Genomic DNA, 9,791 nt, shown 5'->3' on the forward strand with positions numbered 1-9,791 from the left:
GGTTAGAAGGGAAAGGAGGAGGAGGGGAAAGAAAAGGAAAAAAGAGGAGGAGATGGAACTGGACGGAAGAGGGGAAGGAGGAATTTAGGGAGAAGATAGGGGAAATTTGGGGGAAGCAGAGGGATGAACAAGAAGAGGAGGGTGTAGAGGGAGAGTGGGAGGAGAAGAAAAAGAAGATACAGGAAGTGTTAGATAAGGGGAATGAGAGAGAAGGAAAGGAGAAGAAAGAAAAAAAGAGAGGGTGGTTTGATAGGGAGTGTAGAAGAGAGAAGGGGCGAGGTGGTAAAGGAGTTAAAAAGGTGGAGGAGGATAGGGGGGAAAGGAGAAGAATACAGAAAAAGAAAAAAGAAGTATGAGAGAGTATGTAGAAAGAAGAAGGAGGAGGAGAATGAGGAGTGGACGAAGAAAGCAATGGAAGCGAGGACGGAAGGGCAGGTTTGGGAGGTGGTTAGGAGGGAAAGGGGAAAAGGAAAAGGAGGAATGGGTGAGGGGATTGAGATGGAAGAATGGAACAGATATTTTAGAGATCTATTAGGAGGGGTAGAGTCGAGAGTGATAATGGGAGGAAGAAGAACGGAGAAGGAGAGAGGGGAAGATCAGATAGAAAAGGGAGAAATTAGGAGGGCGATAGGTAGGATAAAGGAAAGAAAGGCGGTGGGGGTGGACGGGATTCCGGGAGAAGTGTGGAAATTTGGAGGAGAGGGAATAGAGAAGTGGGTATGGGAGTTGTGCAATAGGATATGGAAGGGGGAGGGATGGATAAGGGAGTGGAGTAAGGGGCTGGTGGTGCCAATCTTGAAGAGGGGTGAGGGAAAGGAGGTTTCGGAGTACAGGGGAGTAACTCTGACACCGTCTTTATACAAAGTATATGCGACGGTGTTGGCAGAGAGATTGAGGGGAGAGATAGAGGAAAAAGGGATGTTGCCACCAAATCAAACGGGGTTCAGGAAAGGGATGGGAACAGTGGACAATATTTATGTATTAAATTATTTAATTAACAGACAAATAAGTAGGAAAGGAAAGCAAATGGTACTACTGTTTGTGGACCTGAGAGCAGCGTTTGATTCGGTGGACAGAGTGAAGTTGATGGCGGCGTTAAGAGGGAGGGGGGTGAAGGAAGAGACGGTGAGGAGGTGCGAGGAAGTGCTAGGAGAGATAGGGTTCAGGGTTAGAATAGGGGAGGAGGTGAGGGAGAAGTTTTGGACGGGGAGGGGGGTGAGACAGGGATGCCCACTGAGCCCGTTTCTGTTTAACATGTTGATGGCGGACTTGGAGGAGGAAATGGAGAAAGGGAGATGGGGGGGTGTGAGATTAGGAGAGGGCAAGGTCTATACATTAGCGTACGCGGATGACGTGGTGCTGTTGGCAGAAGATGAGGGGGGGATGAGGTGTATGATGGAGAGGTTAGGGAGATATCTGGAGGGGAAGGGACTGGAACTGAATGAGAAGAAGTCGAAGGTGATGAGATGCAGAAGGGGGGGAGGGAGGTTAAGAAAAGCTAGTTGGTTTTGGAAGGGAAAAAAATTAGAGGAGGTAAAGGAGTACAAGTATTTAGGATATGTGATTCAAAGGAATGGGGGGCAAGAGGGACAGGTAAGGGACAGAATAAAGAGAGGGGCAGCAATTATGGGACAGGTATGGAGAATAGGTAAGAGGAGATTTGGGAATAACTAGGGGGAGGAGGTTGTGGCTCTTCGATGCGTTAGTATGGACGGTTTTAGGATACGGGGTGGAGATATGGGGATGGGAAGAGAGAGAGGGATTGGAAAGGATACAAGAAAGGTATCTGAGATGGATGTTAGGAGTGGATTGGGGAACGCCTGGATATATGGTAAGGGAGGAATTGCAAAGGGAAAAGATAAGGACAAGGATGGGAAGAAGAGCATGAGGATATGAGAGAAGGTTAGAGGAGGGTAAGGGAGGGTGGTTGGCGAGAATATGTTTGGGGGAGATTAAAGAAAGGGCAAAAAAAGGAGGGGAATTGTCAGGGTGGGAGAGAGAAAGAAGGGAATTTTTTGAGGGTAAGGGGATGGGATTAAGGGAGATAGAGGAAAGAAGGGAAAAGGGAGAGTTCAGATGGGAAGAAGTTGAGGAATGGGAAGGAAAGGAACAGAGGGAGGAGAGGGTAGGAAAAATGATAAAATCGGAATATAATAAGTGGTACAAACAGATTAAAGGGGAGGGGATTCCGGGCTATTTGAAGAAAGGGTGGGCGGAAGGTAGATGGAGGAGGATGGCAAGGTATAGACTGGGGAATGAAATGAAGGGAAATAGGTATTGGGAAAAGGAGGAGGATAGGAAGTGCAGGATATGTGGGAGAGGGTTAGAGACGTGGGAGCATGTGTGGGAGGAATGTATGGATTGGGGAAGGGAAGAGAGCTGGCAGGAAATGGTAAAGGAGATATTAGGAGAGGAGAGGGAAGGGGAAATATGGTTAAAAAGGTTAGAGGAAGCAAGAGGGAAAGGAGAAGGGGAGAAGGAGAAGGAGGAAAAAGGAGGACAAGGGGATGAGAGAGGGTAGGAGATAAGGGAAGAGAGAGAGGGGGGGAGTGAGTGTGTGAGTGAGTGTGAGAGAGAGAGAGAGAGGGAGGGAGAGGAAAGGAGTGGAAGAATAACGGTAACCGGAAGCGGAGGTCCAACATAGGCTAAGTAGAATGTAAGATTGCGTAGGTTAAGATAATTTAGAATAAGAAAGGTTAGAGAAAGGCGGACGTGTGTGTGTGTGTGTAGGTAGGGCAGAAATGCGAGAAAAGATGAGAAAGGCGGCGAAGAGGAGAGGCGTGGCGAAAAATATGTAATTAGATTAAGTTATAGGTATAAGTTTAGGCTAAGGAAAAAGGGTAAAGGAAGGAATAAAGGTTTGGGAACGCTCCTTTAAAAAAAAAAAAGCGCCTTGTAATCCCCAATTGGGGCGGCAATAAATATATCTAATCTAATCTAGTGCCCTATCCCATTTTTCCGGTGTATCGCACAATTTTTCTAACGTAAGGACACGGTTAAAGCGCTCGACTTGTCCGTTAGCGTGAGGAGTACCGACAGCAATCAAAGTGTGACTGATAGATTCTTCCTTTACAAATTTTCCGAACGCCTGCGACGTAAAACACGTTCCACGATCACTTATCAGGCGCCTAGGCTTACTGTATGCGCGGAAATAGTCTTTTAAGTGTCGAATTACCTCCTCAGTCTTTATTGTCTTACACGGATATAATTTTATAAATCTCGTGAATCCATCTATCAATGAGAAAATATATCGGTAGCCTTTCCCCGTTCTCTCTAGTAGTCCGTAATGATCGGCGTGTAACGTTTGAAACGGCAATTTCCTTTTCGGGATACTATGTAAATATCCTTTTTTTCCCGGAAGCTGGGGAGAATTCAATACATTTCAAGCAATTCGATATAGTATATTCCCGCACTTTTTTTCTTAAGTTTGGAAACCAATAGACTTTCATTATGTTATCGACAACTTTATCAACCCCGAGATGGCCCAAATCGTCATGACACGTTCTAATTACAATTAATTCCATACACTTCGGGACATAAAACAACAATTTTTTATTCTTAACTTTTTGGTAAACCAAACTGTTCCTTAATTCATAAAATTTATCTTCACCGTTCTCTAGTTTATTTCGAATTTCACAAATTTCCTTGTTTTTATCTTGTTGAATCAATAATGTTTGTTCAAAAGCATTGGCCTTCAAGACTAGTATGCTGTTATGTATCGGCTCAATGCATCAACCTGTGACATCCGCTTGCCCGGGCAATGCTCAATCTTATAATTGTAACCCTGCAGGAACATCGCCCATCTCGAAATACGCGGGTTAACAGTCTGCTTGCTCAGTGCGAGGCGGAAACTATCACAGTCCGTAACAATAGTAAACGGAATTCCCGACAAATAAATATGATACCTCTTGATCACGTACACAACTGCTAAACATTCCAGATCGAAGCTGTGATATCGTGCCTCAGTCGCCGTGGTTCTGCGACTAAAATAAGATACGGGTTTCATCGTACCGTCGCCCTGTCTCTGCAATAAAATTGCACCGAATCCGACAGCACTGGCGTCGCAATGCAGCTCTGTTACCAATTTCGGCGAATAAATGGCAAGAATCGGCTGTGACAACAAATTTTTTATCAAATCAAATACACGATTTTCTTCTAGTCCAAACTTAAAAGCTACATCCTTTTTTATTAAGTCATAAAGTGGTTTTGCAATAACCAAAATATTTTTTATAAATCTATGAAAATAACTCCCAAGGTCTACAAAACGATGAAGTTCTTTTGCGTTTACGCGGTACCGGAAAATCGACAACAGATTCTACATTTATAGCGCTGGGTCGAATGTCGCTCTCGTCAATCAAATAACCAAGATAGACAATCTCGCGATATAGAAATGAACACTTGTCCAAGCGAAATTGCAACCCGTGCCGTCGAGCCAAATTAAAGATTTTACAAAGAATCTCCAAATGTTTGCTAACGTTCTCGGTCGCAATTAACATATCGTCAAGATATATCAATATTTTATTCTCTTGAATCAACTCACAGAAAATGCTGTTAATATAGCGCTGAAAGACACGCGGAGCATTCGTCAACCCAAAAGGCATTTTTAAAAATTCAAATTGACCCAAGGGGGTAACAAACGTATATTTTACCGATTCGTCGGCAATCTTAACATGGTGGAATCCGTTTCTCAAATCGAGGCTAGAAAAGTAGGATTTTCCGCGCAATCTGTCCAAATGATCATCGATCAAGGGTGTCGGAAAATTATCCTTCACTGTTATCTTGTTAAGTTTGCGATAGTCAACGCATAATCGCAATTCACCGTCCTTCTTGCATACGAGTACAATTGGAAAAGCGTATGGCGAATTGCTCGGTCTTATTATTTCTTCTTGCAACAATTTATTTATTATTTGTTCTAATTTCCCTTTATCGGCAAACGAGAGTCTTCGCGGCCTAAAACTAATAGGCCGATCATGCGTCAAATTTATGCTCATTTCAATTTCTTTTCGAGGATTCGCGACTCCTGTGTCAACAATATTTTCGTTATTATACAATTCTTCAACGCGTTCTTTTATTTTAAAACCGACCTGCAGATTAATGTTTATCGTTTTGGCAATAGACAGTAGACGGTTGACATAGAAAATGTGGAAAATTTGCCTCGAAAAATCCGAGCTATTCACCGTTCGTGAATTTGCCCTCGAAACACCAAATTTTTCCCCCAAGGTTATTTCTATTAACGGAGACGATGTAAAGTCTCGACCGAGCAAGGCAGCACATGTTATTGCTGTATCCGGCACAACAAAAAAACTTATTTTCAACTCAATATCGTTGACCTTGACAACATTCTCGAAGGTCCCCAATATTTTCAACTTAGTTCCGTTAATGCCAAAAAAAGATTGTTGTTTGACAAACGGTACGCGAACATGAGTCGGTACAAAATCGCCTTTAATTAAGCTAATGGGGGATCCTGAATCAATCATCGCCATCAACGAATATTTACATTTGCTACCGGACGCGTCCGCGACCTGATACGCGAGAGTTACCAAGTATGGAATGCTCGGTAAGATCGCCTGGACCACGCTCGTCGTATTCTCCGCTCTCGGCCGCGACTTCGGACACTCCTTCACGCGATGCTCCAGACTGCCGCATCCGAAGCACGAGCCCTTCGCCCGCTTCTGTTCCTCTTTGCAGTCTCTGGAGAAATGTCCAGTCGCTCCACAATTATAGCAACGAATAGTACCGCCCTTTGTCGTAGCTGTTCCTCTTCCTCCGGACTTCGGCGCTGATCGCTGTCCCTTCACAGCTTGCTCCCTGCCGTCCCCGGCCCCGCCATCCAGCGACAGCTCCCTGAACGCATCCAATACGTCCGCCGCCGATCAGAAGCGATGCATCCGCGCCTGATTCCGCATGTGCGTATCTTGCACCCCGTCGATTAAGCAGTCAACGAGTTCCTGCTCACCAACAGAAGCTCTGTTAGCAAGAACCATCTTCTCGTGATAGTAAAGGTTCCGCAAAGGTTTCGCTGCCCCGCCATTTTCGCTTCTTAAAATCACGCTTTAATGCCTGCGTACTGGAGCGATTATTGAACATGCGAGACATCTCCGACAGCAAGTCTGTCGCGTTTAACTGTAGATGCTCTGGTTTCGAGTGAAACCAGGTTAAAGCCTTGTTTTTCAATCTCAAATTGATCAGTATCCTGGTCGAATTCTCATCTAATCGATATTTCTCACGCAAAAGTTCAACTTGTTTCTTCCAGGTTTCGAAACTGTCGCAATCGCTACGAAACTCACTTAATAAATTGCTAATGATTTGGATGTTGACTCTGGAATCAATACCGTAGTCGCTATCATTGCCCTCAACGTTCGTCGTCATCCTTGCCTCCCGACGGACAAGACCCAATTCTCGCTCCAAAAGAGCTTTCTCGCGTCTCAACATCTCCATCTCTCTCTCTCTCTCTCTCCAATCTGACGGCAACGGTACTCCACCACCAGAACTCGACTGCTGCTCCGACACATCCGCACTCGCGCCCGCCAACGACCTTCGCGCCTCACTGCCCACGAGATGCTCATATGCGCATCGCCACTCGTCCTCACCGTCAGCCAATATTCGCGCCATCAATTTGACCTTTGTGCCACTCGTACATACTCCGATCTGCCGCGCGATATCCTTCAAATTCACGACGGTTAAATCGTTCAATTTGTTTTGAGATACCCGCTCCATCCTCACAGCAACAGTACTTCACTGCTCAAATCTCGAGTCACGCAGCAAAGTTACCGCTCACCCGATATGACAACAACGGGAAGCACACAATATCACTCGTCAACAAGTCAATGTCACAACGGCACCAGGCAAAACAACGTTCAAATTCGGCCGTTAACGATTCGCGTGTTAATTAACAATCGAGTCGCGGGATCACAAAGCCGACTGCCGTCAAACAATTCCGCGGTTCGTAAAAAATTTCCCCTTTTTCAATGCGAGTCTCGCAGTCGAAGTCAGGCACTGTAAAATCACTCCAAGAATGTGATCTCAAATTCGATTCGACACCGCGATCCGAATACTCCGTATCCCACTTCTGAATTTGTGGGAGATTATTATATTCAAATTAATAACTCCCTTGATCACGAACGGTATGTCAGAAAGGCCACGTGAAATAATATAACTCTGTGTCAGGTGCGAAAGGCTTTAATGTGAAATGGTCTATATTATACAGAACAGGTAGAGACTCGCGGTTATGTACAGGTATTATTTCGGCTGATCCAAGCGACTGACTGTATCGAGCCGTCGCGCAAGGAGATCACTCTCTGCGCAATCGATCCGCGCATCGCCAAATCACGCACGTCTCGCATGTTTATCATTCTTATTGTCTACACTATTAATGATGATGAAAAAGCTTTTGCGTCACAATTGGAGAATATAATTAAAGACTCCATTGATTCTGTTTTGACGTTTGAAAATTATACCACTTTATGTTGCAAAGATAATACTGCGCTTTCTGAAGCTCATGCAATTGCAGATTTTTATGATGATTGTCATGAAGATTTTCATGGTAACAATATTAATGATAATAAAAAAGTTAAAACCATGATAGATTTTAAATACAAAGAAAGAGCTGTTCAATATTGGCATTCTGGTCAAAAAGGAAAGTTAAAATTTGAAAATGTACAAAATAAATTTAAAAAAATTCAGAATATTGCGATGTTATATAGATGGGAAATGCAAGTAAAAGAAAGTGGCACAAGAAATACAAAATTATTGGAAATTAGCAAATATGTCATGCAACAGTTTCAAAATGCACATTTGAAGTCAATTCCAATTCATGATATTGATATTAAGAGATGGGCTTTAAATGCAAGAAATGAAGTTAAACTACCATGAGAATTTTTCACGGCTTCATCAAAGTAGATTTACAATTTTAAAATAAAACACGGAATCGTATCCAGAAAAATTAATAAATTCACTACTCAAACGCTCTTATCAAAAAAAGGTGATTTGGTACAAGAAGCAAATCAGTTTGTATCCAAAATTAGGGAGCAAATCTTATTATTAGGAGCTGACAATGTTCATAATTCAGATCAGTCTGGTTTTAATTATGAATCACATGCAGGACGAACATTATCTTTTAAAGGAACAACAAAAGTTGAATGTTTAACACAATCGAAGAATTCATTAACACATAGCTATACGATACAACCGTTTGTATCAGCTAGTGGATTACTCAAATCGCCTTTATTTATTGTTTTACAAGAAACAGGTGGGCGGTTTGGACCTGTTGTTGAAATGAACATGTATAAAGCAGAAAATATTGTTGTAGTACCTTCAAAATCGGGGAAATTATCATCCGATCTGGCAGTTCAATGGTACAAAGATATTTACTTGTCTATGGTTGATGAACAATCAGTTTTATGTTTAGATTCGTGGACAGGACAAACGAAGAAAAATTTTGACAACGTTAATCTAGAAGGTAAAAAGGTCAACATTTTTACAATTCCTGCTAGAACAACTGTTATGATACAACCCCTAGATGATTATGGGTTTAGACCATGGAAAAATTTTAAATTCAGATCTGATAATTTTATATGGCTTTAATGTCAATTTACATGCGAGAAATAATGTATTGAAACTTCAGTCGTTGATTCATAATCAGTTTTCTTCAGCCAGGTTCGTAAACATGTTTAAATATGCATGGTATAAAAGTGGGTATATTCAAGAAAAACCACCTAAATGAAAGACTCCTGTCCAATACTGTTTTGAAAATTGTGATACGTCCTGCAAGTATTGTGAAGATAATGCATTCATTAGGTGTGCTTGGTGTACACATTATGTGTCTTATTCACTTTTTTGATCCAAGCAATGAAAGCGGCCCTCATTATTGTAAAGACTATAAAGAATAGTCATTAATTAACATTATTAAAGTCGGTCATATTGTAATATTTTATTAATTAAAATTTTTTTTAAATTGTTAAAATATAAACAAAAAAACAAATATAAATAAAAAAAATTTTTTAAAACACAAAAATATTTTTAAAAAACAATAAAAAAACACCACAAAAACAAAACAAAAAATTAAAAAAATGGGATCCACGCGGCCACGTCCCCGTCGTGATCCTGAGTAATGCTAAGGACCGCGGTTCTGGTTTATTGCTCTTCTTAAAAATAGGTTTTCCCTTATAGAATTGAAGGGTTGATCAGACTAACTTGTAAATATTAATTAATTTGCCGATAAATGAAACTGTTTACCATTACTTCGGGATAATTTTAAATGTTACGTAAGAAATTTGATGAAAGGGTAGTTTATCCTTTAAAACTAATTTTCTAAAAAAAATCCTCTAACAAGTCAATTTTGTTTTGGATGTAAGTGTAACATATTTTTTTGATAAAATTTGCAATTTTCCGAACATTTTTTACATTTCTGTTTTAAATACAAGGGCGGTTTACCCTTTAAAAATAATCGAATTGAATGGAAAATTTTTATTTTTTTACATCTTTTGGTGATGCAACTATTTCATTTGGTTCGGGCCGAAAATACTAAATTTTTATATACGAAACAATTAATTCGACCCCAGATACCTCTAAATTGAAAGGGGTATTTCACACCCTAAATATGTTTCATTGCCGATAAAAAAAATACGTATGTCTTATTTTTACGTCTACAATAACATATTCAAAAATTTTCAAAATCGGCGATTTACATTTGGGTAGTGTTACTTGTAAGACTTTTGTTATTTATAATATACATATATATAAACGATATAATTAAAGTCTATCCGGAGGAATGTAATATAACAATTAATGAT

This window comes from Nylanderia fulva, unplaced genomic scaffold (assembly GCF_048542155.1).
Source record: "Nylanderia fulva isolate GAGA-0341 unplaced genomic scaffold, ASM4854215v1 Scaffold111, whole genome shotgun sequence".
NCBI classification, from domain to species: Eukaryota; Metazoa; Arthropoda; class Insecta; order Hymenoptera; family Formicidae; genus Nylanderia; species Nylanderia fulva.